The sequence below is a fragment of the Rattus rattus genome, chromosome 4, assembly GCF_011064425.1.
Source record: "Rattus rattus isolate New Zealand chromosome 4, Rrattus_CSIRO_v1, whole genome shotgun sequence".
Lineage (NCBI taxonomy): Eukaryota > Metazoa > Chordata > Mammalia > Rodentia > Muridae > Rattus > Rattus rattus.
In genome coordinates, this window is record NC_046157.1 from 77,224,485 (window position 1) to 77,244,642 (window position 20,158).

A 20,158-nucleotide genomic window follows, 5' to 3' on the forward strand; every position below is an offset into this window, starting at 1 on the left:
TTTTCTTCATTCTAGTTATAATGTCTGTGTAGTGTATTGTAAAATAGCTTGTAGTGTGAACAGTTAACTATCATGCTTGAACTGGCTGAGGTTATTAGAAATAGTTGTTCCTGTAATAGGACATTCATGGTTATTTTACACCTTTAGAAAAACATTAGTTCCAGGCAATCCAAGCTTATTCCAGAGGAAGCTCAGAATTACATGCTTCCTATGCCCGTTGATCATGTCGTGCCTCTCAGTCATCTAATTGCACTAATGCCTGTGATAGTGACCATAGATAGGAGATCACTGTCTTTAGAACATCGTCCAAGCATGTGTAGTTTCCCCAGGGTGGGGTGGAAAGCAAGCAGAAACACAAGTGCCTTTCACTGTCCTTGGGCAGCTGCACAGTTTCCAGCCTACGCCAAACTGTTAGTGAGGCCACAAACAAGAGTCTCGCTTTTCACTTTCTCAACTACATTGATTTACTAGGAGGCAAATTTCTCCACATTTGTCTGACGTAAACATACTCTCCACACCGTTTGTAGCTGTTTCCTTCTGTAATTATCTCTCCCATGAAATCTAATTCAGTAGATAGAGAGAAACATCGCCATTTATGTGAAATACTGGTACCAGTGAAATTAGAAAGTAGCTTGCCTTTAGGAAAAAAAGAAATCATCTGAACAACTTTTCTCATTCAAATGCAGACTATAATAAATCATACTTAGATTTTTTTTTAGTAATTTCAGTAGATCTTGTCAAATGTAAATCATGAAGCTGTACAAATAATAAATCAATTAAGAAGCATCCAAATATAAAATAAAATGTTACGATTTATTGGTTGGGGGTTTTTGTTATAATTTCTACACTATTTTTTAACACATAATTTAAAAGGCAATACAAGCATATAAAAATCTGTCTTAAAGTACAAATAAACAGTGATCTTTTTCGTACATGGCTGTTTAGTAGCAATATGACAGTTTAGTAGTTATTGAAAATCTGTCTGGAAATATAAATTCTGCTTCATTAGACTTGGCTGGGAATAAATAGGAGATACCTACAGCACATTTACTATTTTATAAATACATGTGGTATGTTCTATATGTTCCTGCAATTGGAGGCATAGGATCAACTCAGATTTTATGAGATCAATTAAATTTGAGTTGAATAAAATGACCTTTGAAAATCAATTATGAAGCTGACCGAAAAGGTTTCCTATTCATCAGAAATTATTCTCTGATTTTATGAGATATGCCCAGTGTATTCTCATTTATCTTTAATATGAGTTTGGGGACATATTGGATAACTCTAACTCAATGTCTTAACAAAGAAAAAGTTCAAAGAAATTTACAGTGAAGCAAAAACATAATGAGTACAATATATGTTTAAGGAAATTGTATGCAAATCTTATTTGAGTACATTTGTACCAAATGCTTGTTTATCTGATTGCAGTTGTTCGTGTTACTTATGATTAATTCAGAAAAGGGATTTCATGTGTGTTTTAAGATGAAGACTTGTTGAATCATTCGAGGAAATAATCAAAATATTTTTACCCCAAAGAGAGTATCTTCAAGGCAACGTACCTCACTCCAGTGTGATTATTCTTTCCTCAGAAATGTCGGGTGAGTAAATGATTTCATCCAAACTTTTGGGGCCCTTTCATTTCCATTTCAACTGAACATCACTATCTAGTGCAACTAAAGAAATTATAAGCAGAAGTGTTCATGGCATAAGACCATGTCCTCATTGAGAGAAGATGAGAGAGACTTGAGGCCCTGGAGAGTGGGGAGGCCTGGCTGGGGTAGGGTGGCGTAGGAGAGTGAAGATACCCTCTTCACAGGAGACAGGAGAGGAACTGGATGAGGACTTGTCAGAGGGGTGACCAGGAGGGGAATGATGACTAGACTGTAAAAAAATATTAAAGATAGATGGAGATATAAATAAATAAATAAATAAATAAATAAATAAATAAATGCAAAATTAAAAGAGAGAGAGAAAAGAGCATGTGCAAAGCGCTTCTTTAGTTTTGAAAGGCTTCCTATGCCTTGACTCTCTGTGGAGTCTTTAGGAATCTGATCTTCCTGAATTTAGACCTTGATCTCTAATACACGTACAGTGTTGCAATTAATTGAACTCATTTTACAATCAATTTTAGTAATCCAGTGCTTAATTGCCCCCTTGTAATCCATGTGGCTGTTTTTACCCCTCATCTTCAAACAGCAAGCTAGAGAATACCACTCCTGAATGGAGAAAGGATAATTTCTTTTGTCACATCAACTCTTCATTTTAGACAGCTTTTACTAAGTTTAGTTTGGGGAATTCACATGATCCATCCTTCCACGCATCCTTCCCAATCCCTGGATATAACTCAGGTTCTACACTCAGTGTACTGGCCTTATCTGACCACCTCTGCTGGCACTGTTGCAGCCTTAGTTGGGAGTCTTTAGCCAGGACCCTGATTACCTTCTCACAAACTACTTCTTACCTCTCTGTTCAGCCAGATCCTGCATGTTTTTTCCAGATGTCACAAAATTCTGCCATATACTTCCCCCATCCCAAACCCCAGATTTATCTCACACTCCAAACTTACATCAGGCTGTACATCCTACAAGTCAGCCCAGCTCCCTATGTCCATCTGACTCTAAGCCTTATCTAGTCTTTATGCCCAACTCAGTCCACAGATCCTGTGTTTGTCAATATGTATGTTGATGAATATAGTAAACCATATAAATGGATGAAAAGACAAAAATCACATGATCATCTTCTGAGGTTTAAAAAAGAAAACCTTTGACAAATACAATGCACTATCATGATAAAAGGCCTAGAGAGGTTAAGACTAGAGAGGGAACATAATCAACATCGGAAAGGCTGTATTTAAGAAAAACACACCCAATATCATTCTAAATGGAGAAGGTCTTGAACAAATCAAGAACAATACTGCCCCACTGTCCACGCTCCTTGTCAATATTCTGCTCGAAGCACTATCTGGGACAATTAGGCAAATGAAAGAAATTAACATGATATAAATAGAAAGAGAAGAAGTCAAATGATTTCTACTTGTAGACTATATGAATTATATACAAAGGATCTTAACGATTCTATCAGAAAAGATTGAAATAGTTAACAATTTTCACAAGGCAGGATTACAGAATCAATGTGAAAAAATCAGCATCTTTTATATATTGCAACAACAACTATAGAGAGAATGTGATTTTAGAAACACTTTCATTCAAAATAGCTTCAAAATGTGAAGGAAGTATCCTAACCAAAGAAATAAAAGACCTCTTCAATGAAAGACTTGATCCTCCAAAGAAAGAAATAAAGAAAGACACTAGAAAATGGAAAGGCATTCAGTATACAAGGAATAGTACGAGATTGATTTTTGTCTATTTCTGCAAAGGCTAGATTCTGATATAGATCACATGGATATGGTGACTAGGATATCTACATGACAAATATCATCTGAGGCTGAACTGTATCATCTCTTCACTGACTTGGTGTACATTTCTATGGAAGAACATTTAAGATGGAAACTAATAGAATTAATATTGTGGAATGATCATTCTACTAAAAGCTATTTACAGATACAATGCAATTCAAGTAAAAAAATCCTCACTTAAGTCTTCACACAAGTAGAAAACAAAACAAAACAAAACAAAACAAAAAAACCTTTTCCTGAAATTCTTATGGAGTCAGAAAAGGCTCCCACTAGCCAAAAAATTAAAGCAAACTAGATACCATTCTGAGCCAAGGTTGTATTACAGAGCCATAGTAACAAAATCAAATGGTAGTGCTACAACCACACATTATAAATCAATGGAACAAAATTATAGACCCAACATGAATGCGCATAGCTTCAGCTATCTGATACTAACAAAAATGTCAAAAGGGTACACTGGAGGAAAGATATCATCTTCAAGAAATGATGCTAGGAAAACTGGAAAAATTAAATTACACCTCTATCTATCACTGTGTACAAACTAACCCCAAATGGATCCAAGACCTAAGTGTAAAATCTGAAACACCGAAAGTGCAGAAACAGAGGCAATACCCTACAGGATATCAAGTGTAGGAAAAGACTTTCTGAATAGGATTCCATTTACCAAAGAATTAAGGCCAACATTTGAGAAGTGGGACTTCATAAAACTAAAATCTTCTGCACAGAAAAGTAGAATTAACTGATTAACTGATAAAAATATTCTCTCAGATTCTTCTTAATGGAAACTTAGCTGTTTCTCAGGGAGACTTACAATTCTTTCTTTTGAACTCACTACCATGACAATGAGGGATTAGAGTTTTTTAAAGCCCTTTGGTTAACCCCTTTACATTGATGTTCCATATTTATACTTACATAAATGCCATATTTATGGTTATTTGAATAAAAAGTCCATGGTTTATTGAGGACCACATCATCATGTTTAACTCATTATCTACCTCTCCTCTTCTTACTTTTCCTTCATCATTGTGTCCATTGTCTTTATTCACTGGGGAATTCAGCCGACAGTTAAGTTCATTCCACTTTCCTCAGTCTTCTTCTCCAACATGAGAAGTTGAGTTTTCATATTCTTCAGCAGAAACCAGCTCTGTGATTTTTCCAGTTTGGATGAATTACTGCCTTTCAGCTTGACTTTCCCAATATGATAGTGTATGAATTATACTATGAGGTAAACATGTTTTCAGTTTTGTATATATAGATGCCTGCTGTCTTTAACATGTCTTTCCAACACAGATGTTTACAAGCCAAATAGCCTTGTCCTTACCTATCTGATTGGAACAATACAGACATCAGTTTGCGTCATACCTGTATCACATACCTACTGATACAAGAGAAACCAAAGTGAGCACCCCTTCAGAGTTATGATCAGTAATAAGGGTTATACAGCAATTGAATCTTATGTTCTTTTAGTACTTATACACTTCCTCTATATACACTCAGCCATCTTTGTTTTGATTTTAGTCCTTTTATCATCTACATCGCTGATTATTTCTTCAGCTTCTACATTGGCATTATCCTTTTTTCTTTCTTACATTTTATGAAACAAACAAAACCTCAATCATGACTTGTTCTTTTACTCTTTTTCTTTTACTCTATTATCTTTAGAAGAGAATTCATTCCCTTACTGATTCTGTACTCCTTGCTTCCTCAACAATTTCTAATTCAGTAGGAACTACAAAAGAGCTCTTGGCGATTAATGAGTATCTCATGTCTTCACACAGTAAAAATTAGCCCTAACTTGATCTTTCAGGATGATTGATAATCTTCATATTGCTTGCTTCCTGAAGCAGCACTTTCTAGAGGTTCTTGTGCATCCTTCGTAACACGTTTCTCCAGTCTTAATCTCAACACTATGCCAATTTGTTTGTGTTTGTTGGTCTGGGGAAGAGAATTCCTTTCTGAACAGTAAGTTCCAGACATCACTTACTGCTGTTTATTAACAATACTTGATCACTTTGGGAGAATTACACACACGTGTGAGCAAACACACACACACATGTCCATACACACACACACACATGTGTATGTGTGCATTGCACACTTGCACAAACACACAGAGGGGGCAGCACAGAGATAACAGAGACAGGAGAGAGACAGAGAGATGGGGAATGCCAAATTTCTTCCATGTTTATAAGTCCAAGGAGATTAAGGTGTGGTACAAAATAAAGTCCATGTGATCAAGCTCCAAAAATCAGAAACTTTCATTTGGGATATTGAATACGCAACATTCTGTATTAAAACTTAAGTCCTAATCTGTGGCACATAATTGAATACAAAACAGAGCATTTCTAAATTTAATATCTGGAACTATATAACTCTTGGTAGCCCACATAAGAGAAACTCTTAAAACTGAATTTAGTAAGAGTTTCTTATGCATATCACCAAGAGAAAAGTGACCAAAGACTTCACCAAATCATAAAATGACTTCACCAAAATTTTAAATATTTTTAAGTATCGTTGGACACTACCTTGAAGGTGAAATGAAAATCCCATTATGGTGCCACGTACTTGCAAATCACATTTTTGACATGGATACCATATTAGAACATATGAACAGTGAGCAATGTGTATATATCAATGAAATCATCACCACCAAAAAATTCATGTAAGTATTTGACACAGGGATGTCAGAGATATCACAATAGCACTTCCTTGAATTCATTTCCTTACGTTTGAGGCATAAAGATATCCTTTACAACAAATGAAGCATATATGAACATGAGTTTATTAGTCAGTTTTCATTTATTATGAAAAATATTTGAGGTAATTGACACAGAAATGGCTGCTTACTTCACCATTTTGGATGTCACATCTCAGATCCAAAAGTCCTATCAAATACATTGTGTCACTCGTCAGGGCAGAAGGCAAGAGTTGAAACTATATGGTGGATTAAAACCATGTACATGGTGTCAGCAAGCAAAGGAAAAGTCAGAATTCCACAACCCCTTGCAGGCACAGCCTGTGAGCATAAGTACCTGCCACACAGTCTCTGCCTCTCACACCTACTACCATCTTCCAACAGAGCCAAGCTGCGAACCAAATTTCTAATACATGTACCTCTGGGAGATTTTTCTTCAAAGGGAAGCAAAGAATGTCTTTAATGGATGTAATGCCACAAAATAAGACAAAGGGGCTATATATCGATATTTTATTATATGGATTAATAGTATTTTAATTTTTAATATTTATTATAATATGAAATGCCACACAAATCAATGTGGAACATGTGAGTAAACGTTCCCTCAAAGACAAGATAGTAGAACAATCCCCATGTGTTGTTATTAAAACTGTTTTTGTAAGCCCTGTATGTGTGAAACCTAGGAACATGTTAAAATTTCAGCAACACTTGCCATTTCATAGGCATGGATGCTTTATTTCCCATCAAATATTGGAAAAATAATAAAGTTCTTCAAATCTGAAATCTTCTTTGTGATAGCTCTTCTCATTTCTGTGTGAAATCTCTCTACAGAGTCTAATGAGTGAGAACCGTCATTCCCCAATCCTCTAATCTAAACGAAGTGAAGATATACTTCACTTTATGAGATATGAAGATATACTAGACTTTATGAGCTAACTGTCTTGAGTCAAACAAGAAACTTATAAAAGCAAATTTGCAGAGCTTAGTTTAGCTAAAATGGTCATTCTGACTTTGCACTTCTTTAAAAGTAATTTTCAGTAGGTAAAGGAGTCTTGCTTAATGCAGGACAATAATTTTGTTTGCCTCTAATTAAAAAAAAATACAAACAGCACTCACTAACAGCCAATTATTATTTACAAATATTAACATTTAATTTCCCTGAATGCCTGTGAAGAGAGGTAATTAATGTTATTTTAGAGTTAAGTAACTTGAGAAACATTCCCCAAGTCTCTAATCTAAACGAAGTGTGGAAATACTGTGCTTCCTCCCTGTAAGGCTTCACTCTGGGTCACTGTGACCCTCTTGATGGTGTACAAGAACTAGGGAGCATTCAGCAATTAGAAATGAACATCAATGTCTATGCTGATCACACAGTGGCTCAATGCAACTCATGTAATGAATTCATGTAAGTGCCTTTGCTCAAACATCTTCTGCTTCCTTCCCAAGCCCAAGGAGGTTGCTGTGTTCTTTTTCTGTTTTTCAGTACAGCACAATTATAGATGCCATTTACCTGTAACATTTACCTTAAGCAAAACGTTTATTATTACATACGCATCTCGAAGTCCTTCAAGGTCTAATGCAAACTATTAGAACTAATGTTTTTAGATGGCCCGATTTATGGTTTGCCTTAAAGGCAATAGATAGTGATTAGTAAAATAGAGACAAGATACCACAATGCAATGTTGTACTAACATTGCAAAGTAGTTTCCACAGTTAGTCTGTATCTAGTGTATGGACTTATAGCATAATGACTTTCCTGAGATGAAAACTGACTAACAAGATACTATATGCATGCAATGGCACCTGTCTGCATTTATTTCTCCCAATTTCATGTCTCCCAAATTGCTATTTTTCCAAACAAATTAAATCATCTGCATATTATTGTGTGTGCACTCATGTGTTTTGAAGTCAGATACAATGTTATTTTCTTCCAGAGAGAATTAGCTCATAAAATAGGTCTTCCAATTAGAGAAATTAAAATGTCTAAGCAGTTTCAAATTCACTGTTTTGAGTCAAACAAGAAACTTAGAAAAACAAATTTGCAGAGCTTAGTTTAGCTAAAATGGTCATTCTGACTTTGCACTTCTTTAAAAGTAATTTTCAGTAGGTAAAGGAGTCTTGCTTAATGCAGGACAATAATTTTGTTTGCCTCTAATTAAAAAAAATACAAACAGCACTCATTAACAGCCAGTTATTATTTACAAATATTAACATTTAATTTCCCTGAATGCCTGTGAAGAGAGGTAATTAATGTTATTTTAGAGTTAAGTAACATGAGAAACAGACAGGTAGGTAAATGCTTTGCCAAAACTCATCCACATTCAAACAGACAGAATCACTCTTTTTATTTATGTATTTTATGCATATGAGTACACCGTAGCTCTTTAATCCCATGTGGTTTCCCAGGAATCTGAATATAACGTCTTCGTATGTATTGCCAGTTATCAGAATAGTCCTTGTAAAAAGTACTTTTGAGATCAGTGAATGAGAATGTTTTGTGACATGATTTTGTGTATGTGTATATGTGTGAGTTCCATTGTTTCTGAGAACATAAAAAACATAAAAATATATTTTAACCCATTATGTATTTATCCTGACATACAAAATTTTCTTTGCCAATTTACTGTGTTTCTCCAGTTTGCGAACTAGGTCGTTCACTGTCCATTGTGAAAGAGCATGGGCTTACATAGTTTATAGATTTTTCTCTTTATCGTCTGAAGATCAGCAGAAGAGAAACATTATACATGACTCAGAAATCTAGATATATCAGCTTAACATTAAGGCATAATCCTGATCAAGTGGAGAGTGGTGATCGTTGGCAACTTGGGGCCAGTGATGACGTCTTCTCATTTAAGACTTATTCACAACTGGAAGAAATGTAACCGTGTTCTTTTGTTGGATAAAATGGTTTAGATGTATTTGAGAGGCAGACCTCAGTCCATTAGGCTACAATAGGTAGGTTGTCATACACATTATTTCATGTAAGAAATATTAGAAGTATTTAATGCTAACACTTAATTTTATGTTGCCATTTTAATTTTAAACAATGTTTTGAAAATATTATTTTATAATTCCCTAAAAAAGTATCTAGTTCCCTCTTTCTTTCTAACCACTTATTTTTAAAGATTGGTGGATAAAAATACCCTGCTACCTTACCCTGAGAATTTATTTCATTTGACTACTTTTAAAAAAGAGTCTTTAGTAGGAGAAAGATACGCAGTAGAAAATCAGGGGCAAGAATCATTGGTAAATGCTCAGACCTAAACAATAGTCATTTATAACTGAATAAAGGCTTATTTCCCCTAGAATTATCCCATGAAGAGCACCCAGCAAAATGAATAGATGTAGGATTTGTCCCAGCTGTTTACCCTTGATATAACAAGGTGCAATTGGAGAAGCCTGGCCGTGTTCTAGCACCTGTTGGTTGTTGGCATTGATTTGGGTGATCTTCTCTCTAAGTGGGCATTGCTTTCATTTTTCACCATTTCATGTATGTCCTTCCTGAAGCTATGCTCTAGATGAGAGGAAATAACTCTTCCATAAGGGAGGAGCCTTTCCAAGTCACAAATATATGGAGTAGCTGCTTTCTCCTGAGAGCCTCTGAACCAGCTCTTGAGAAGACCATAAGGGCAAGGGAGATGGGTCAATGGTAAGAGTACTTTCTTAATAAGCCTGAAGGCATGAGTTTGGATCCACAGCACTGACATGAAATACTAGGTGTATCTAGGTGTACATTTGAACCTCTACTTGTATAAAGGTAGGTATTCTTGTAGGGTTGGGTATGGTTGTAGGAGAGTACTGGATGTAAGAGTGGATCTAAGATGGAGAGGTGGATATTAGAGAGAGGAAGATCACTGCAGCTTCCTCCACAGCTAGCCTATTCTCTAGGATCAGTATTCTTACACTGACTATTAAGGGACTCAGACGGACAGTGATAGAGCAGAACACTTAATCGTCTCCTATGGCTATTGTGTATACCCAAAAGGAGTCACAGAAACTCTCTCTCTCTCTCTCTCTCTCTCTCTCTCTCTCTCTCTCTCTCACACACACACACACACACACCCACACACACACACAGAGAGAGAGAGAGAGAGAGAGAGAGAGAGAGAGAGAGAGAGAGAGAGAGAGAGAGGGGAATCACCATTTGAGACATTGTCTGTGGTATGATCCGGGATCCAGTTCAGTAATACAGCCAGTTTCAATTTTGTGTTTTTATCACTCTGATCATGTGTATGGTTTTAGACATGAAAATGTCATGAAGTTTAGCTCCAAGTTGTCTAGTTGACCCAGATCATCATCCAATGTGGGCTTTAGACTATGTATCCCTCAAGACCCAAATAACCTGTAGTAGACCAGCTATATAAACCTGATCATATCGCTTAATGTGTTTCTATTTTCTTATATGTACTATAAAGCAAAATCAGAGTTCTCGCCTGACTGAACCTTTCAAAATATTAGCAAGGGATGGCTGTTTCTTTTTTGCAAGAAAAACCTATGTAGTTTAAGAGGTGTAATAATTAAGTTTTAATCATCAACTTGATACAATCTTGATCTAAAAATTGCATGGTAAGGGAGTCTTTTTTTTTAATTATTGCTTTTACAGTCCAGTCCTAACTCCCCTTCCTGTCTGAACTCCCACAGTTCCTTATCCCATTCCTCCTTCTCCCTGTTTCCAAGAAGATATCTTCACCCCACCCCTGCTATGGCTCCCTACTCCCCGGGGCCTCAAATATCTCCAGGGTTAGGCACCTCTTCTCCCACTGAGTCCAGAGCAGGCATTCCTCTGCTGTATATGTGTCAGGGGGCTTGCACCTCAGACACTGGACCTCCAACCAGGAAAGAGAGTCTTAATAAGGGACTTTCTATTATCAGGTTTGTCTATGGGTTTGTCTTGGGGAAACTGTTTCAATTATTTTAATGCAAGAAGGAAGATCCACCCACTCTAGGTGGTTTCATTCTCTAAGCAGGGGATTCTGAACTGCCTAAGGGTGAATGAAGCAACATGGTCACAGGCAAGCATCCGAAAGTTCCCTGTGTTCTTGTCTGTGAATATAATATGACGGGTGCTTCAAGTCCTTGCTCCTTTTGATTCCCTTCTGTAATGGACTATAATTTGGAGCTGTAGTCTAGAGTAAACTCTTCCTCTTTTGTATTGCCTTTTTGCGTTTGCCAGCCTGTTTTGTTACAGCAACAAGAAACAAAGACAAGGGACTAACACTGGATGATAAGAATGAAAGTAAAAAAAGATAGAGATAACGAAAGGAGTATAAAAATACCAAGATATGGCTTATATCAGTGAAGTGCTATCTCTTAACAGTGCACAATAGAAACAAAGCTCTCTTGGAAGTGCTGTATTCAGCACTCACCAGAAGAGCTTGAAGGTGAAGAAGCCAAGAAAATGAGAAAGAAGCACCTTATATTTTAACTGTGTGTCTTTAGTTTTCTTATTGATAAAGTTTCACCTTACTGTGAAACTGGTTTCCATAAACTCCGTGGTCATCCTAGCCATGGTGTTTCCTCAAGAAAGCTTGCAGCAGGAGTTGACTGGGTCTAAAAATCAAAGGAGAAATAGCATACACAGTGTGTAGTCCTTTAACCACTGAGGAGTCGGTGTGAGAAGGCATTCAGAGTACTTGACATATTGAATTAATATTTGTTAAAGCACTTAAAAGAATACCCAGCGATGGAAGAGAATTGATGTGTTTGCCGTTACTATTTTCAGGCTGCTGAGGAGAGTGTGAAACAAGAATAAGACATGTAATAAAAGGGTTCCTTTTGACAATAATTCAATTGGGACTCTAATCGTCCCAAGATTGGTTTATATGTCACAGGTTAATTGAGACATAATTACAACTCCATTTAGCAGATCAGAAACTCAAAGAAGGTGCTATAAGTGGTTAAGTACTCCAGCTCTTACCTAAGCAAGGAAAGGAGTACATCTATTAGATCAATTTCAACCCAGGGTCAGCTCTAATTTAGAAGATGACAGATGCGTCCAGTATGGCTCACAGGAAAGAGGGAAATAATTCTGTTGGAGCTGCGGAATGGGTGCCAGGACAATAAATAGGACAGCGACTTTCTCTCTGTGGATTCTATTTTGTAGCATCTCTTTATTTAAGGCTCGGAGCGGCTTGCTGGAATGCATTACTGAGGGGAATGGAGTCATGGAATATGTCACGAAAGGACAAACAGCTATAACTTTAGAGGAGCAAGGCACAGAAAGTTTCTGGTAAATGGAGTTCTGCCCAGAATCACAAAGATGAACCAGATCGATGCCTTGACGGTGTGGATCATCTGTTGGGAGCCACAAGATGACTCTAGAAAGCAACGCTGAGAGCACAAAAGTGAAAACAACAACTTTCTCTGTATACTCTCCTCTTTTTCTATCACCCTTTCTGGCTCTTTGTTAAAGAATTCATTAAGATTAAAAAAAAAAACACTTTTGTCTTACAGTATTTCAAAACCATCTGTGCATCAAATTTTGACTTCTGTAAATATCCAGTGTAGCTTTACTATGTAAATCTAGAAGCTGACAAAACAAAATTTATTCTCTGTAACTTTAACCAATTTTTCAGAAAAAAACAAAGGAATGCTGTTTTTGTTTTATTCTAATTAATATCATTAAAATGGAAAGGGACCACATGTACAGGGCCTGCCTGTTTGCATGTTAAGTGGGATTCCCTCCTTGAAGACATTTTTGCACCATCAAGGGATTAAACTGGCAGTTGTCAGCCTGTTGTCATGCAGACCACAGAATTTGCTCCTCCTCCTTCTTGTCCGGTGGAGATTCATGCCAGATGCCCAGAATAAAGGGCTGGATTTCAAAATCTGACAGTCAGCAAAGGGGGAGGGCGTGTTGGGGAAAGAGACATGATGGTCTCAGTATTCTGAAAGACGCGAGAGTCCGGGAACGTGTGTCTGGAACATCAGTTGTTTTCGTGCTTGGGATGGAGTTGCTTTCAGATCCCCAGTTCAGGATTCTTGCGTGGTCTGACTGAGGTTTCTCTGGACCACACGGAGTTTCTAAATTCAGGACAATGGAGTTGAGTTTTAAAAGGATTGTTAAAAAGCACCAGTGAACATGTTTTGTTTGCTTGTGTCGCTGAACTAAACAGAGAGGTTAACAAGAAAGGATGTTTGCTTGTTACTGTGCCCTGAAATAAGTCTCCTGTGTCTGTGGAATGCTGAGCTGGAGAACTGCAGGGACAGCATTTGTTTCTTTGCTCTCTCACTGCTGTTTAGGAAATCTAAGATAATAAAATAACCTTATATTTTTTTTAATCTTAGAAAAATGATGACAGTAAAGCTTGAGTTTTTTTAATTCATGTTTTAATATTGTAAGACAATGATTTAATTATGGATTGATTCAAAACTTGAATCTCTACGATTTAAAATAAATTCTGTTGATAAATGTATTAACTAAAGTCAGTAAAATCTTGACAAATGTATTAACTATGTTATAACTGTTAATTAATTACTATAGCAGGCTCCAAGATGAAAAAGTGAACACAATGATTTTAAAAATTTAAAGATTTCCCTCTGTAGTAATTAAACTTGAGATCGGACTCCATGAGTCTGCTGAGTATATAAGCTAGCTTAGACTAACTCTCTGAGCCAGTGAATAATCAAAAGATTGCTATGGTTTCCTAATTTCTCATTTTGACAATGCTGTCATTTTGACAGGGTCTCAAATTGAATAGGAGATGGGTATTTGGGCATTTCTTAGAGGAGTTTTCTTGATGACATTAGTTGATGTGGGAAGAGGCATCTTAAATGTGGACAGAAACTTTCCCTGTGCTGACGATCCTGGACTTTAATGAAGGAGAGACAGCTAGGTCCTAACTAGCATGCATCCATCCTTCTTTATGTTGTGGATGCCATATTCCCAGCTACTTAGCGCATTGCTGCCTTGTCTTCTTCACCATGATAAACACTATCTCAGAACTGTGAGCTCAAATAACCCCTTTTAGTTTCTTATGTCAAGGAAAGAAACTATGACAGCTATAACTTATTATATTCCAACAATTTCCAATTTAGCCACCTACCAAGGTACAATCCAGAGCCTGGACTAACCAATATACTAGGAATTAATTTCATCACATGTTAATCCAGAAAATAGACATCTCTAACTAACAATTTCCTAATTACCACTGAACTACAATATTGGTTTTATAAAGATAATTCATAGCAATAGTGAGAATATTTAGTATTAATTTGCTGATGAAGTGACCAACTGGATATACGTATTTGTCATAATTAGCCTGTGTTGTCAACACAAGTCTAGGGTTAACTAGGAATCAAAGCTCTCAACTAAAGGATGGCCTCTGCAACATCTGTGAGACACTTTCCTAACTGATATTAGGGGATCTCAGACCACCATCACTGTGCCATGTGTAGGTAAATGGGCCCAGGCTGTATACAAAAGGCTAGCTGAGGCAGCCACAGGAAGTTAGCTCTCAGCAGTGTTCCTCCAGGTTTGCTGTGTCACCCAGGTTCCAGTTCTGAGTTCCTGCACTGCCCCTCCTTCCTCAGTGAGAGACTAAAATATAACATTAAACAAATTCTTTCTTAAAAACAGCAAACAAGAAACCAAACTAGGACAGTATTAAAGGAGAGAAATACAAGATTGCAAGGTCTAAACTTTGTCCTTAAGATTATCTATCTATCTATCTATCTATCTATCTATCTATCTATCTATCTATCTATCTATCTATCTATCTACATCTTCATACTAGCTAACTTTCACTCAATAGGATAAAAAGCTACATGGATATTTCAATATTCTATGTAAGTTCTCTTTTAAATATACCAATAATAAAATCATCTCACCAAGTCACTTTTGTGTCATATTTAACACAGTTTTAACTACTTATATTTTCCATTTTATAGAGATATAAAGAAATAAACTTTGTATCTGTCTGTCTAAACAATAATCTAAGACCTGACAGTTCTGGGTAGGACTGAATTTACTTGTTTATCGCAAACCAAGTCAACCAATTTAACTTTATATTTGTAGTTGTGTAGAAAACAAACAATCAAATGTTTTTACTTAGAAGATAATTCCCCAAGGCACATAGTTTTTACTAAGTTTTTTTTCTACTTCTTACACTGTAGGAGGCTGCCCCACCCCCTGCCGCCATGCAGAAGGACATACAGGCCTCTGACTAATTTGAACTGCTTAGATAGAGGTATTAAAAAGTTGGGAGGGATTTGCTGCCTCTTTCATATCATTCGAGGTTGGTAATTGAGCAAAAATGTCATGAGAAGCTCCTAATTAGCAGTAGAAATTTCATATTAACAATTTCAATGAAATACAACCTCTCCAAATTACTTAGATTTGGAAGATTGTTTCCATAGCTTCCTGTGGCCTGTCCTGGTCCTCTCTTTCTCTTCCCCCCTCTCCCTCTTCCCCTCATCTCCCTCTCCTTCCCCCCTCGCTCTCTGTAGGTATATGTGTGTGTGTGTGTGTGTGTGTGTGTGTGTGTGTGCGTGTGCATGCGCACACACCACAGTCTATATCTATCAAGAACTTGAAATGAGACTCACAAAAACCATGCTTACTGTTGTCTGTACCTAGAGGCTGCATTCAAGCCACAGGTCTGATACGTTTATTATATCGTGAGGTAAGGATTGAGTTATGGCTATGGTTTGAACATTCCTGCAAAGCTTCTGTTGGTGGTGGGCGAATCCTCAGTCAAGACTATCATTAATTATCACCTTCTAAGTGATGAAAAACTTAAGTATATTTTTCGCTTAGGGATTTTTTAATGACTAACATGAAATTAACATAGAATTGCAAACATTTTAAATGAATGCGAATTGAAATTACTAGAGAGGCATTCCCAACTTCTAATGTTGTCTATACTGGGCCCTTTGTCACAGATGACTTCTAAAGGGTACACAGGAGCTGAAAGCACCTGTTGCTTTCAGTCCCAGGACAAAATCCACAGGGTAGTGACAGTGGCAAGCATGGACCTCATGCCAAAATGCCAAAAATTCTTCAAGGATTTTACAGTGCCGTCATGTTTCTTCTGAGACTTACTTTTGTTGTATAATTCCCAGTGCCCCAAGAACCATTTAGACTCTTAAGTTAATAGTGGTGATTGAGTCTGTAAACCAAAGCTGTCTATGCAATTTGAATACTTTTGCTAGCTCATGTGATACCACGGAAAGGCTGTTCAGCTGACAGAGGAAATAAATACATTTTATTTTCAGGTTTAAGAGAAGAGGGACCTCCCCACCTATCCCCAACTCTCGAAATGCTTTTTATTTATTTATGTTTCTACTTCCCCTGTGTTTCATTTCTGGATCCACTAACTAACAAACAATTTTAATTACTTGGTTCTGAAATTGTTTGTTGAAAAGAAATTTATATTACTGTCAATGTTGTAGCAAATTGCAGTTATTTAGAAACAGCTGCTGCCTGCTTCAGACATGCTCCGAGTGTCAAGGTATACTACCCTTGGAGAGCTGAAGGTCACGGACCATAGGTCACGAAGTTCCTGCTCTCCTGAATTCACTATTTTCCTTTTGTTCAGCTCATATTTCATCTTTACTCCTTACCCAGTGTTCCCCTTGAAGGAGTGCAGACATGTGTGCCTCCAATTTCTACTGGCAAAAAATAACATTCATTTTAATTGAAACATTTATTTTTGAGTTATATATTCATCATTGACTTTTTCTCCACTGAATTCATTTATGGATATTTTTTGTATAAGTTATGTGTATAAGTAAATTATTCTTATGCACATTTATAATTAAGATTTTAAATGACTTATTTATTTCAGGAAATAAGGAATATCTTTGTTTAAGTTACATTGAATGATATAATGAAACAGAATTAATTGTAACAAAGAAATTTAATTTAAAATGTAGCTGCAACATTTTATTTATATTTTACACATACAGTATTTTAAATACAATTTAGCTAAATTGTTTTAAAGATGATGAATGAAATATATTAGGATATTATTTATCTGACTCTCAGAAAACAGACATTGAGAAGAAGAGTTTGTCTGGACATGTTGGTTTTTAAAGTACAACTCAGAGAACAAAGCCATAGGAAAAGAAAGGTAGAAAACAAAAGTAAGCAGAATAGTAAGTCACATGACAGTGGCTTTAGTACATTGTCAGTTGACTCCATAAATTATTTGAGCATTGGAATGCTCATCAGCTGTGCTCTGTTGGCTGTACTGTTATTTCTCTACAACTGTCAGGTTTCAGATAATACGGGCCATTGGAAGTAGGGCAGTGACCTTGCACAGGTGTGATTTTATCAGGGGTGATCCTTAAAGCTTGGTGTGTGGGCTATCATTACACATACAGCACACAGGGTAACATGCACTTCATTGGAACCCTATATGAGTGATGCTTCATGACTATGTACATATATGTTTGTATATTAAATATATGTCATTTATGCGTAGGCTTTTATATAGATTTGTGTTCAGCCATACTGGTAGGTACTATTTAATATTGCTAAAGCTTAATCATACACATATAGTCTAGTAGGAATATGATTAAGTCTATATTGACAGACTGTTATATTAAAGTTAAAATTCTGTCTTTTTATACAGTTAGAAAAGTACCGACCATTGAAGGTGAAATAACATTTTGATATCAAATTAAAAAGTAAGGCAAAATTTAAGTTTAAAGTGTCAGAGTTGTGTACAAAAAATATTTATATAAGATTTATTTCATTTAGTGAAAATAGTCTTGACTAATGTCTCAATATTAAATGAAGTTGTCATTGGCTATTATGGGAACATATAGAAGGAAAGCCTACAATAAATTGATACTAGTAAAATGCCTGTGGGATATGAGTCTAGGTTTCTTGAGAGGGATTGGTGCTTTGTAGAATAACAGTACCAGAAGGTTCCCTTGCTGACTTCTTCCTTCCATTGTTTAAAGATAGAAGGTACCATCCTCAGACTCGAAATTATCCACACCTTCATCATGGACTTTTTATGTTTTTCCAAACTCTTAAGAAAGAAATCCTCACTGTTTATAATCTAACACATTTATGGTATTCTTTGGTGTTGTGGTTTGCCCTGGAGTTATGTGTATTTTGATGCTAATTCCACTGCCCCAAGGACAGCTGCCAAGTCACATGCGCAGGAATCAGGTGACTTCACCAGAAACTTCTCCCCATTGAATTTGTAAAGTACAGGTGAGGGGCAGGTACAGGATAGAAGGAGGCCTGTCATTGGAAGGGAAGGAAGGATGGGTGGGAGAGAAGTTTGAAGGAAGAGGAGGAGACTGGAACGGAAAGGGAGAGACAGGAGAGAGAGAGAAGCCATGGCTGGTGATGTTAAGATTCTGCTCTTTGTATTTACAGGTTGTTATTAATGTTCTCAAGGGATGGATGTACCGGGCTTTGTATATTTAAGTGGGCAATTATATCTTACCACTTGGGTCAAAGATTATTGTGTTGTGTGTTCTTTTATGTGACAGTTTGAGTGTAGGAAAGTATGTGGCGGCAAGAGACACTGGGCCGCCGAGGAGTTGGGATGTGTTTCCGCCAAGATACCTAGCAGATATCTTGAGGCACCATGCTGCGAACCTAGTGAGGTAAAAGACACAATACTTCTTTATTTTTATATTTTACAACAATACTTTGGAATACCATAGAACAAATAGACAACTGCTAAATTAAAACAAAACAAACAAGCAAATCAAAACAAAGCACTAGAGATGAATGGCTAATAAACTAAACTAATAAATAAAATAGAATTCCGATATAACTAAAATGTGGCTACTTCTGCTATATTACTAATAATGTTGATGGTAAAATGTTAGAAGGCAATAAATGAATGAGAGAGGAATTGTTTTATTTATTTCGGTAAAAGAATATCTTAGAAGAAATGGTTTACATTAGAGGACCAAAGAGCGAAGAGTAAAGGAAGATTTACTAGACTTCAGTGTATAGTAAAATGTTCATTCTGAGAGATTCTCCTCCAGATCTGCACTTTGGAATTTTCCATCCTCTCCAGGGGAAGAAGAGGGCAACCTGACTGAAGGCCAAGGGAAGGTAACAGGGAAGAAAAGGGAAAGAAAGAAAGATGAGATCAGGAAAAGGGGTGAAGATGAAAACAAGCAAGGGAAGTCAACAGAGAGAAAGAGTCATGAAGTTGAGAGGATTTCAGAAAGTAGTCAATCGGCTTTTTCACCTCTAAGGCACTTCTGTAAATCAAACCTTTCTACTCCAAGAAAGTGTGTTCAGCCACTCTCTCTTTCATTTGTTTTTTGTACTATGTGCATTGGTAGGTTCTACACTTGGAAAATGGAAAACATTATGTATCTACTGACAATTGACACTGAAATTCAGGCTTTACTCTGTTTTTATAGTAGATGTTTCTGGTAATTTTATTTCTGATACCTTTCTGACTCTTGATTCAACTTAGAAGTACCCTTAGAAGTAAACTAATGAGAAAGTTTACAACTAAGAATTTCACAATAGTTATTTCGCTGTTACTATGCATCTAAATAGTAAATGCACCTGATGAGACGTATATAGCTTCTAGGTGGTCCCTCCACTGTGAAATCATTGTTTGGACATTTTGTAAGTGTACTTACAGAAGACATTTTTGAATAGAGTCCAATTCTGTGACCTTTTGTTTTCTTTAACCTAAATATTGCTCAGCCCAAGTATTTAACTTTAATCTTAATTCCATTGTGTACTTAATCATATTTATTGTAGAGCTGTCTATTTGCTACTACTGGATACTCAGTTGATGTGTCCTCTCTGGAGAAGACTGTGTTTCCTGCTTTCGGCTTTCCTTGGTAACCTACAGTTGAGGTCTCCTGGGCTCTGTCCTTGCACTGTAGCAAGCTCTCTTTTAATTGTCCTGCTTCAGCTCCTGCTTAGGCAGTTCTGTTGGGGAGACTAAATGTGTAACTTCCGACATTCTTAGTGGACACCATCTCACAACAATCTCATTGTTTCTCTGACTCTTACAATCTTTTTGGAAAGTCTAGAGTTAAGAGCAACCCCCCCCAAAAAAAGAGCAACCCCCAAATGCCAGATACTGAAATCATTTTTAAGG